Genomic DNA, 11,635 nt, shown 5'->3' with positions numbered 1-11,635 from the left:
GCAGGCTCACTGGGCCTGGACCAGCACACACTACGACACCTAAAACCAGCAAGACAGCATGCCGCCTTGTAATCCGTCATTGGCCTTTCACCAAGGACCTGGGATTCATAGACGATTCAGGTAAGGTGCAGACACGGTCGACCTTCAGACAGGAGCCCCTCAAATGCTGGCACCATGGGTGGTGTTTGCATGCATGTCAAAAAGGGGACGCTGGCCTCCACTCCCAACTGTACCCTACCCCCAAGGGAGGAAACGTGCTGGACCTCAGTTTCGATGAGGAGACAGTAGAGCGTTGTCACTCATTTAATTCAGATTTTCCAAGGAATTCATACAAGGGTGTCATCTTCAATCCAAGCACATACTGGGACAGTGCTCAACACAACAGGGCAGGCCGCTTGGCTCTGCAAAGGAGCCATGACCCCGGAGTATTCGAAAAACCTGGGGAATCCACAGCCCTCAGAGCACTCAGCAAGAGTAACAGGCAATCCACTATTGCAGCCACTGGGCCCGTCTCAGGAAACCCTAATATCCGTTGGCACATCTTGGGGTGGTTGATTGCCTACTGTCCTGAGTTATCCACGGCCACGGTCAGCAACATGCCCCTGCCTCACTTTTTCCATTTCTCCTTAGCACATCCAGTCATCAGACCATGCGAAGGTCTTCTTCTCTATGCCGACGGCCAGCCTTGCCCAGCAACTTCACCAGAGAAGTGGACAGAAACCACAAAGGCTTCAGAATTGGACCGGGGTGCTCAGAAAACATGATATGTGTGAATATTAACCTGGGTGTGATGCCTGAACCTGCTTCCCAAGGACCTCTATCCCTTACTGAGAACAGAATGCATGTCTGACAGCACAATTGCACGAACTCAGGCACGTATGTTGGCCTCTGTGTGAGACGGTGTTTGTGTGTGTTCACGCATGTGCATGTGTCTTTCTGTGACTGCGCATAAGGACGGGCTGGCGGGTTTCAGTGAGTGCCTCTGAATCCGCGTCTTGGTCTCTGTCTGTCCCTGTGGCCCTCTGCAGGGACTGTGAACAGTAAAGGCCAAAGTTTATATGAGGAACACTAGCTTTGGACCCTACAACTGAATGGAGAAAGACCTCTATCACCTTCAAGAGGCCACATGCGAACTTTGACCTCCAGCGCCTTGGCTTTGGACCCCCTCCCCACTGAATGAAGAAAGACCCTTATTAGCTCCAAGAGGCTGAATTCAAACTTTGAGTCACAGGGGCTGTCGAAATAGGCCACGGACTACCGCTCTCCCACAGCCAAGCATTCTGGCCAAAGCACAAAGACCTAAACAGACTTGCCTCCCGGCCGTGGGTGTCACATGTACGTGGACCTGAAGAACCTGCCAGCTAATAGCACATCTGATGTGCACTTGGGGCCCCTCCCAGAAATTCTGGAAGCAAGGGAACCTTCTATGGTCGGGTGGACACCGATCTACAGCTGGATGCAGGTCAAAAGCAGCCTGGCACCTCTCAAGGGGCTAACAAAATTCGGTCCAACTGCCAATTCTCACCAACTGGCACAAATCACTTTTCGTGGACCCCTGGGAATACCCACCACAGGAAGTAGTGGGCTTCAGCAACCATAATCCACGTTCAAACCGCACGGCAGAAACTAGACCCCCTTCCCGGTCACGACTTGCCAGCACCCAGCCAGCAGGTTTTGCGTCCATGAACCCGGAGGGATCACTCAAACGCTTGACAGCCACATCCTATGTGACCTCTTCCTGCCCACAGGGCAACCCAAAACTACTGGAAGCCACAGACATCATGCAAACACGGGGACACTCTACACCAGGGATTACAGAACGCAAGCATGTCTGTTTTGATGACACTGACCTACACCATGCATCCTGGCACTTCTCAACTGCCACAGCGACACTACCAAGACCCTCACAGAGATCAAAGGCACTGTCCCCGAGAACCACAGACAGACTTCCAACGAAAGACCTCTGCCATGCGAGGGGACCTGGAAGCTTCAAAGGGCACAGTGGCTGTCCACGGCAGCGCACCTGGCATAGCACCTGTGCCCCCATCTCTGCCCCGCCAATGGACTGCTCCAGAAATACCTCTGTCTCTTCGAAAGGCTTGCGGGCCACATGGACCGGCCGCGTCATGCCCTCTGGGAGAAACACTTTCGCTTTGCACATTCTCATATGAGGAAACAAAGTGGCCAAAGGGCATGTTCGCATAACACACCTTCCTCCAAAAAGACCGGCACTGATGCCTCAGCATGTCTATCATCTTTACAGGACACCCTTTCATCGTCATTCCTCCAGCAACGAGATCACAACTCCTGCAGGTTACCGACCTGACGGCATCCACATGAGCGGGCAAAGCCATCCCCTCCATACGCAGCTGATGCCAGCCCATCATGAACATGACACATCCTTGGTAAGCTGAGGCCAGTGCCCACAACCCAATGATGACAGCCCATGCCACAACTTCACACAGGACCCCTCCTCATCATGCCTTACTGTTATGTCCAGTCCATCAGCCACCACACAGGCTTAAATACAGCACTCGGTCCTCACTCCACACCATGATGACCAACTTGATGTCAACACTGTGTTGGGAATTGGAGTAGAGGAGCTGACAATGGCAACACCGAGGCCTAATCCATCAGGCCCCTTCCAATGGGCTGACGCCAATCACCAGCCCAAACCAACCCACTGCTCCAGGCCCACTGGGCACTCAAGAACTTCACTGTGTGAAACACAACAACAGGGAGAGCCACAGGCCTGGCCGGAGGCTCCAGGCTCCAACAAGGGAAGCTTGCTCATTTTGGATTCCAGAAGCATCCTCCGAAGCGTCATGCACAAAACGTGATCCTGTCCAAAACACACCTCCCAAGCTGCAAGCTCACTGGGCCTACATCAGCACACAGTTTGATTCTGAAGACCAGCAGGTGAGACTGCCACCTCGCATTCCTTCAATGGCCTTTCAGCAGGGACACGGGATTCACAGATGACCCAGCTTATGTGCAGACATGGTCCACCCTCAAACAGGAGCTCCTCCAATGCTGGAGCCCTGGATGGTGTTTGCATGCGTGTCACGAAGGGATGATGGCCCTCACTCCTAATGGTGCCCTACGCATGAGAGAGGAAATGTGCTGGACCTCAGATTCTATGAAGAGACGGTAGAGTGTTCTCACTCATTTTGTTCATATCTTCCAATTTGTTCACATTATCTGTGCCCTACCGCCAAGAGAGGAAACATGCTGGACCTCAGTTTCGATGAGATGGTAGAGTGTTCTCACTCATTTTGTTCAGATTTTCCAAGGAATGCATACAAGGGTGTCATCATCGATCCAAACACATGCTGGGAAGCTGCAGAATGTAACCGGACAGGCTGCAGTACTCTGCAGAGGAGCCATGACCCTGGAGTACTGCAAGAGCCTGGGGAATCCAGAGTCTTCAGGCCACTCAGCAAAAGCAAAAATCAATCCACTCTTGCAGCCATTGGGCCCATCTGAGGAAAACCTAATGTCCCATGGCACATCTTAGTGTGAGTGAATGCCTACCATCCTGAGTTATCCAGGACCACGCTTGGCAACATGTGCCCGCCTCACTTTTTCCAGTTGTCCTTGGCACATCCAGTCATCAGACCATATGAAAGTCTTCTTGTTTTTGCCGCCAGCCAGCCATGCCGAGCAACTGCACCTGAGGAGTGGACACAAATCACTGAGGCTTCAGAAGTGGACCGGGGTCCTCAGAGAACGTGATCCATGTGAATATTTACTTGGGCTTCAGCTCTGAACCTGCTTCCCAAGGACCTCTATCCCTTACCGAGTATTGATTTGTGTCTCACAGCATGTCTCTAGGAAGTTAGACACGTACACTGACCAGTGTGTGAGATGCTGTATGTGTGTATTCGTGACTTCGACTGCGCACGAGGACGCACTTGTGTATTACTGTGTGTGCCTCTGAATATGCGTCTTGCTCTCTGTGTGTCCCTGTGGCCCTCTGCAGAGGCTTCCAACAGTAAACACCAGAGTTTATACACAACACCCTGGTTGGACCCCCAACAGAAATGAGAAAGACCCCTGTCAGCTGCAGGAGGCCGCATGCGAATTTTGACCCACAGGAGCTGTTGAAATAGGCCACAGACTCCCGCTCTCCCATAGCCATGGCTTCTGACCAAAGCACAAAGACTGGAAAAGACCTGCCTCCTGGCAGTGGATGTCACATGTATGTGGACATGGAGATCCTGCCAGCTAATAGTCTACACCTAATGTGGACTTGAGGCCACTCCCAGTGCTTCCGGAAGCAAGGGAGTCTCTGATGGGCAGGCAAACACCGATCTGCAGCTGGCTACAGGCAAGTGCAGCTTAGCACCACTCAAAGGGCTGACGAAATACAGTCTAAATGTCAATTCTCGCCAACTAGACCAAATCACGTTCTGAGGACCCATGGGAATGTCCATCACGGGAAGTGGTGTACTGTACCAACCAGGACCCAGGTTGGAACCCCATGAGGGAACCTAGGCCATCTTCCCGAGCACGTCTCGCCAGTGCCCATCCGGCAGGTTTCACGGCCCTGAACCCAGAGGAAAAGATAAAATGCTTGACAGCCTCGTCCTAAGTGACCTTCTCCTGCCCGCAGAGTGACTCGCCCTTACATGAAGTCGCAGACACCTTGTGAACACGGGGTCACTGTACACCAAGGAACACAGAGTGCATACATGTCTGCTTTAATGACGCCAATCCCACCCCATGCATTCTGGCAGTTCTCCACTGCCACAGCAACACTACAGAGGACCTCACACAGATCAAAAGCACTGTCCCCGAGAACCACAGACAGATTGCCAATGGAAGACCTCTGCCACGTGAGGGGACATGCAAGCTTCAAAAGGCAGAGTGGCTGCCCATGGCAGCGCACCTGGCAACACAACAGTGCCCGCATCTCTGCCCCGCCAATAGACTGCTCCAGATAAACCTCTGGCTGTTCGAAAGGTTTGTGTGCCACATGGGCCGGCCATGTCATGCTCTCTGGGAGAAACACTTTCCCTTCGCACATTCCCAAATGATGGAACAAAGTGGCCAAAGGGCGTGTTCATATAACTGACCTACCCCCAAGAAGACCGGCACAGATGCCTCAGAATGTCGATCTTCTCTACGTCCCGCAAGAAACCATTTGGGCATAATTTCTCCTGTAACGGGAACACAACACTACGCAGGTTACCTACATCGCAGGCATCCTCATAAACAGCGAAAGCCATCCACTTCATAGGCAGCTGATGCCAACCCATCAGGAAAAGGAGACCTCCTTGGGAAACCATGAACAGCATCAGCAACTGAATGATCACAGACCATCCCACGACATCACACAGGAAACGTCCTCATGATGCCTTACCTTCGTCTCCAGGAAACAGCCATCACGCAGTCTTAAATGCAGCACTCGGTGCTAACCCCACTCCATGATGGCCCTCTTAGTGCCAACACCTGTGCTGGGAGCTGCAGTAGAGGAGCTGACATGGGCACCACCTAATCCATCAGCCCCTTTCTGTCAACACCCAACCCCAGCCCACACCCACGCACTACTACAGCCCCATTGGACACACAAGAACCTCAATGCGCCAAACCCAATGAAAGGGAGGGCCACAGGCCTGGCCTCATGCTCCAGGCCCCAAGAAGGGAAGCCTGCTCCTTTAGGCTTCCAGACCTAAACCCTGAAGCAGCGTGCACAAAGGGTGATCGCGGCCAAACCACACCGTTCCAAACTGCAAGCTCACTGGGCCTACACCAGCACACACTCCGAATCTGAAGACCAGCAAGAGAGCCTGCCCCCTCGCATTCCCTCAACGGTCTTTCAGCAGTGACCTGATATTCATAGACGACCCAGCTTAGGGGAAGACACAGTCGACCTTCAGACAGGAGCCCCTCCAAGTCTGGAGCCCTGAGTGCTGTTTGCATGCATGTCAGCAGGGGACGCTGGCCCTCAGCATATTTATGTTCTCTACTTCATGAAAGACACCCTTTGGGAGTCATTCCTCCGGAAATGGTAACACAACTCTACACAGGTTACCTACCTCGCTCTTGACAGGCCCCTATGCCCGCGACAGGAAACGTGCTGGACCTCAGACTCGATGAGGAGACGGTAGAGTGTTCTCACTCATCTTGTTCAGATTTTCCAAGGAATGCATACAAGGGTATCATCATCGATCCAAGCACGTGCTACAATGCTGCAAAAAGCAACGGGGCATGCCATGCGGGTCTGCAGAGGAGCCATGACCTCCTAGTACACCAAAACCCTGGGGAAGCCACAGCCACCAGGCCACTCTGCAAGAGCAACAGTCAATCTACACTTGAAGCCACTGGGCCCGTCTGAGGGAAACCTAATATCCAGGGTCACACCTTAGGGTGGGTGAATGCCTAACGGACTGAATCATCCAGAGCCATGCTTAGCAACCTGCTCCCACCTCATTTTTCCAGTTCTCCTTAGCAACTCCAGTCATCAGACAAGGCGAAAGTCTTCTTGCCTTTCCTGACGGCCACACCTGCCCAGCAACTGCACCTGAGAAGTGGACATAAATCACGCAGTTTTCAGAATTGGACTGGGGTACTCAGAGAACGTGATTCACGCCAATGTTTACCTGGGCTTGAGTCCGGACCCTGCTTCCCAAGGACCTCTACCCTTAGTGAGAACACAATGTTTGTCTGACAGCACGACTGCAGGAAGTTAGGCACGTACGTTGCCCGGCATGTGAGAGGGTCTATGTGTGTGTTCACGCGTGTGCACGGGTGTGACTGTCACTGCTCACGAGGATGTGCTTCTGCGCTTCTTTGTGTTCTGCTCAAACTACATCTTGGTCTCCGTGTGTCCATGAGGCCCTCTGCAGAGACACCGAAGCGTAAAAGCCACAGGTTATACACAGAGCGCTGGCATTGGACACCGCAACCCCTGAATGGAGAAAGACCCCTACAAGCTTCAAGAGGCTGAATGCAAACTCTAAACCCCGGAGGCTGTTGAAATAGGCCACGGATTCTCTCTCTCCCACAGCCAAGCCTTCTGACCAAAGCACAAAGACCTAATCAGGCTTGCCTCCAAGCCGTGGGTGTGGCATATACATGGACCCGGAGAAGCTGCCAGCTAGTGGTGCATCTGATGTGCACTTGGGGCTACTTAGAGCACTCCCGGAGGCAAGACAAACTCCGCTGGTTGGGCCAACCCTGACCTGCAGCAGGCTCCAGGCAAGATGCAGCCCGGCACCACTCAAGGAGCTAACGAAATTCGGCCTATGTGCCAATTTTCACCAACTAGGCCAAATCACTTTCTGTGGACCCATAGGAATGCCCCCCACCGGAAGTGGTGGGCTTCAGCAACCATGACCCAAGTTCAGACCCCAAAGCCGAAACTGGGCTAACATGACTGCCACGTTTCGCCAGCACCCGCCCAGCAGGCTTGGCGGCCCTGTAACCTGAGAAAACGCACAAATCCTTGCCAGCCTCGTCCTCCGTGGCCCCCAGCCAACGGGGCAGCTCGACCCTACTGGAAGCCACAGATATCGTGCAAACATGGGGACACTGTCCAGCAGGGATGACAGACCGCAACATGTCTGCTTTGTTGACACTGACACTACCCCACGGATCCTGGCACTTCTGCACTGCCACAGTGACACTACCGAGGACCTCACACAGACCAAAGGCACTGTCCCCGAGAACCACAAACAGATTGCCAACGGAAGACCTCTGCCACCCAAGGGGACCTGGACGCTTCAAAGGGCACAGTGCCTGTCTGCGGCAGCGCACCCGGCATCGCAACAGTGTCCGCGTAGCTGTACCGCCAACAGACTTCTCCAGATAAATCTCTGGCTCTTTGAAAGTCCTGCGTTCCTCACGGGCCAGACGCATCATGCCCTGCGGGAGAAACAATTTTAGCTTGGCACATTCCCAAACAAGGTAACAAAGTGCCCAAAGGTCACGTTCGCATAGCTCACCTATCCTCCAGGAGAGCGGCACAGACGCATCAGCGTATCTATTTTCTCTACGTCCTGCAAGACACCCTTTGGGCGTCATGCCTCCGGCAATGGGATCACAACTCTACGCAGGTTACGTACATCGCTCCTCAATGTCCCCTATGCCCGAGACAGGAAACGTGCTGGACCTCAGACTCGATGAGGAGACGGTAGAGTGTTCTCACTCATTTTGTTCAGATTTTCCAAGGAATGCATACAAGGGTGTCATCATCGATCCAAGCACGTGCTGGGACGCTGCACAACACAACCGGGCATGCCGTTCTGGTCTGCAGAGGAGCCATGACTTCCTAGTACTCCAAAACCCTGGGGAATCCACAGCCCTCAGGCCACTCTGCAAGAGCAACAGTCAATTTACTCTTGAAGCCACTGGGCCCGTCTGAGGGAAACCTAATATCCAGTGGCACATCTTAGGGTGGGTGAACGCCTACCTTCCTGAGTCATCCAGGACCATGCTTAGCAACCTGCCCCCACCTCACTTTTCCAGTTCTCCTTAGCACCTCCAGTCATCAGACAACGTGAACGTCTTCTCGCCTTTCCTGACGGCCACCCCTGCCCAGCAACTGCACCTGAGAAGTGGACATAAATCACGCAGTCTTCAGAATTGGACCGGGGTCCTCAGAGAACGTGATTCATGCCAATGTTTACCTGGGCTTGAGCCCGGACCCTGCTTCCCAAGGACCTCTACCCTTACTGAGAACTTAATGTGTGTCTGACAGCACGACTGCAGGAAGTTAGGAACGTACGTTGCCCGGTATGTGAGAGGGTCTATTTGCGTGTTCACGCGTGTGCGCGGGCGTGACTGTCACTGCTCACGGGGACGTGCTTCTGGGCTTCTTTGTGTTCTGCTCAATCTGCATCTTGGCCTCCGTTGGTACCTGAAGCCCTCTGCAGAGACACCGAAGCGTAAAAGCCACAGTTTATACACAGCGCGCTGGCATTGGACACAGCCCCCCCTGAATGGACAAAGACCCCTTCAAGCTTCAAGAGGCTGAATGCGAACTCTGCAACCCGGAGGCTGTTGAAGTAGGCCAGGGATTCCCGCTCTCCCACAGCCAAGCCTTCTGACCAAAGCTCAAAGACCTAACCAGACTTGCCTCCCGGCCGTGGGTGTGGCATATACGTGGACCTGGAGAAGCGGCCAGCTAGTAGCACATCTGATGTGCACTTGGGGCAACTTCCAGCACTCCCGGAGGCAAGACAACCTCCGCTGGCCGGGCCGACCCTGACCTGCAGGCAGGCTCCAGGCAAGATGCAGCCCGGCACCACTCAAGGGGCTAACGGAATTCGGCCTATGTGCCAGTTCTCGCCAACTAGGCCAAATCGCTTTCTGTGGACCCATAGGAATGTCCACCACAGGAAGCGGTGGGCTTCAGCAACCATGACCCAAGCTCAGACCCCAAACCCGAAACTGGGCCACCATGCCTGCCATGTTTCGCTAGCACCCACCCAGCAGGGTTGGCGGCCCTGAACCTTGAGGAAGCGCACAAATCCTTGCCAGCCTCGTCCTCCGAGGCCTCCTCCTGCCCACGGGGCAACTCGACCCTATTGGAAGCCACACATACCGTGCAAACAGGGGGACACTGTACACCAGGGGTGAGAGATCGTAACATGCCTGCTTTGATGACACTGACCCTACCCCACGGATCCTGGCACTTCTCCACTGCCACAGTGACACTACCGAGGACCTCACACAGACCAAAGGCACTGTCCCCGAGAACCACAAACAGATTGCCAACGGAAGACCTCTGCCACCCAAGGGGACCTGGACGCTTCAAAGGGCACAGTGCCTGTCTGCGGCAGCGCACCCGGCATCGCAACGGTGTCCGCGTAGCTGTACAGCCAACAGACTTCTCCAGATAAATCTCTGGCTCTTCGAAAGTCCTGCGTTCCTCACGGGCCGGACGCATCATGCCCTGCGGGAGAAACAATTTTAGCTTGGCACATTCCCAAACAAGGTAACAAAGTGCCCAAAGGTCACGTTCGCATAGCTCACCTATCCTCCAGGAGAGCGGCACAGACGCATCAGCGTATCTATTTTCTCTACGTCCTGCAAGACACCCTTTGGGCGTCATGCCTCCGGCAATGGGATCACAACTCTACGCAGGTTACGTACATCGCTCCTCAATGTCCCCTATGCCCGAGACAGGAAACGTGCTGGACCTCAGACTCGATGAGGAGACGGTAGAGTGTTCTCACTCATTTTGTTCAGATTTTCCAAGGAATGCATACAAGGGTGTCATCATCGATCCAAGCACGTGCTGGGACGCTGCACAACACAACCGGGCATGCCGTTCTGGTCTGCAGAGGAGCCATGACTTCCTAGTACTCCAAAACCCTGGGGAATCCACAGCCCTCAGGCCACTCTGCAAGAGCAACAGTCAATTTACTCTTGAAGCCACTGGGCCCGTCTGAGGGAAACCTAATATCCAGTGGCACATCTTAGGGTGGGTGAACGCCTACCTTCCTGAGTCATCCAGGACCATGCTTAGCAACCTGCCCCCACCTCACTTTTCCAGTTCTCCTTAGCACCTCCAGTCATCAGACAACGTGAACGTCTTCTCGCCTTTCCTGACGGCCACCCCTGCCCAGCAACTGCACCTGAGAAGTGGACATAAATCACGCAGTCTTCAGAATTGGACCGGGGTCCTCAGAGAACGTGATTCATGCCAATGTTTACCTGGGCTTGAGCCCGGACCCTGCTTCCCAAGGACCTCTACCCTTACTGAGAACTTAATGTGTGTCTGACAGCACGACTGCAGGAAGTTAGGAACGTACGTTGCCCGGTATGTGAGAGGGTCTATTTGCGTGTTCACGCGTGTGCGCGGGCGTGACTGTCACTGCTCACGGGGACGTGCTTCTGGGCTTCTTTGTGTTCTGCTCAATCTGCATCTTGGCCTCCGTTGGTACCTGAAGCCCTCTGCAGAGACACCGAAGCGTAAAAGCCACAGTTTATACACAGCGCGCTGGCATTGGACACAGCCCCCCCTGAATGGACAAAGACCCCTTCAAGCTTCAAGAGGCTGAATGCGAACTCTGCAACCCGGAGGCTGTTGAAGTAGGCCAGGGATTCCCGCTCTCCCACAGCCAAGCCTTCTGACCAAAGCTCAAAGACCTAACCAGACTTGCCTCCCGGCCGTGGGTGTGGCATATACGTGGACCTGGAGAAGCGGCCAGCTAGTAGCACATCTGATGTGCACTTGGGGCAACTTCCAGCACTCCCGGAGGCAAGACAACCTCCGCTGGCCGGGCCGACCCTGACCTGCAGGCAGGCTCCAGGCAAGATGCAGCCCGGCACCACTCAAGGGGCTAACGGAATTCGGCCTATGTGCCAGTTCTCGCCAACTAGGCCAAATCGCTTTCTGTGGACCCATAGGAATGTCCACCACAGGAAGCGGTGGGCTTCAGCAACCATGACCCAAGCTCAGACCCCAAACCCGAAACTGGGCCACCATGCCTGCCATGTTTCGCTAGCACCCACCCAGCAGGGTTGGCGGCCCTGAACCTTGAGGAAGCGCACAAATCCTTGCCAGCCTCGTCCTCCGAGGCCTCCTCCTGCCCACGGGGCAACTCGACCCTATTGGAAGCCACACATACCGTGCAAACAGGGGGACACTGTACACCAGGGGTGAGAGATCGTAACATGCCTG

The 11,635-nt window shown here is 54.2% G+C and overlaps 5 non-coding genes across 5 annotated transcripts; all 5 read right to left on the bottom strand.

The window, feature by feature from the left end:
• Positions 1 to 259: 259 nt before the first annotated feature.
• Positions 260 to 352, bottom strand: LOC112405939 (small nucleolar RNA SNORD116). The gene has a single exon (XR_003004464.1). It is a non-coding gene; the product is annotated as a small nucleolar RNA SNORD116 (small nucleolar RNA).
• Positions 353 to 3,233: 2,881 nt separating this feature from the next.
• Positions 3,234 to 3,323, bottom strand: LOC112405933 (small nucleolar RNA SNORD116). Its single transcript, XR_003004459.1, has one exon. It is a non-coding gene; the product is annotated as a small nucleolar RNA SNORD116 (small nucleolar RNA).
• A 2,761-nt stretch (positions 3,324 to 6,084) lies between these two features.
• LOC112405934 (small nucleolar RNA SNORD116) lies at positions 6,085 to 6,177 on the bottom strand. The gene has a single exon (XR_003004460.1). It is a non-coding gene; the product is annotated as a small nucleolar RNA SNORD116 (small nucleolar RNA).
• Positions 6,178 to 8,112: 1,935 nt separating this feature from the next.
• On the bottom strand, positions 8,113 to 8,205 carry LOC112405946 (small nucleolar RNA SNORD116). Its single transcript, XR_003004471.1, has one exon. It is a non-coding gene; the product is annotated as a small nucleolar RNA SNORD116 (small nucleolar RNA).
• A 1,939-nt stretch (positions 8,206 to 10,144) lies between these two features.
• Positions 10,145 to 10,237, bottom strand: LOC112405945 (small nucleolar RNA SNORD116). The gene has a single exon (XR_003004470.1). It is a non-coding gene; the product is annotated as a small nucleolar RNA SNORD116 (small nucleolar RNA).
• Between the last annotated feature and the right edge of the window lie 1,398 nt (positions 10,238 to 11,635).

Source organism: Neophocaena asiaeorientalis, unplaced genomic scaffold, assembly GCF_003031525.2.
Source record: "Neophocaena asiaeorientalis asiaeorientalis breed wild unplaced genomic scaffold, Neophocaena_asiaeorientalis_V1.1 scaffold1166, whole genome shotgun sequence".
In the NCBI taxonomy this organism is placed as follows: Eukaryota; Metazoa; Chordata; class Mammalia; order Artiodactyla; family Phocoenidae; genus Neophocaena; species Neophocaena asiaeorientalis.
This window is presented reverse-complemented; position numbering and strand designations above follow the sequence as displayed.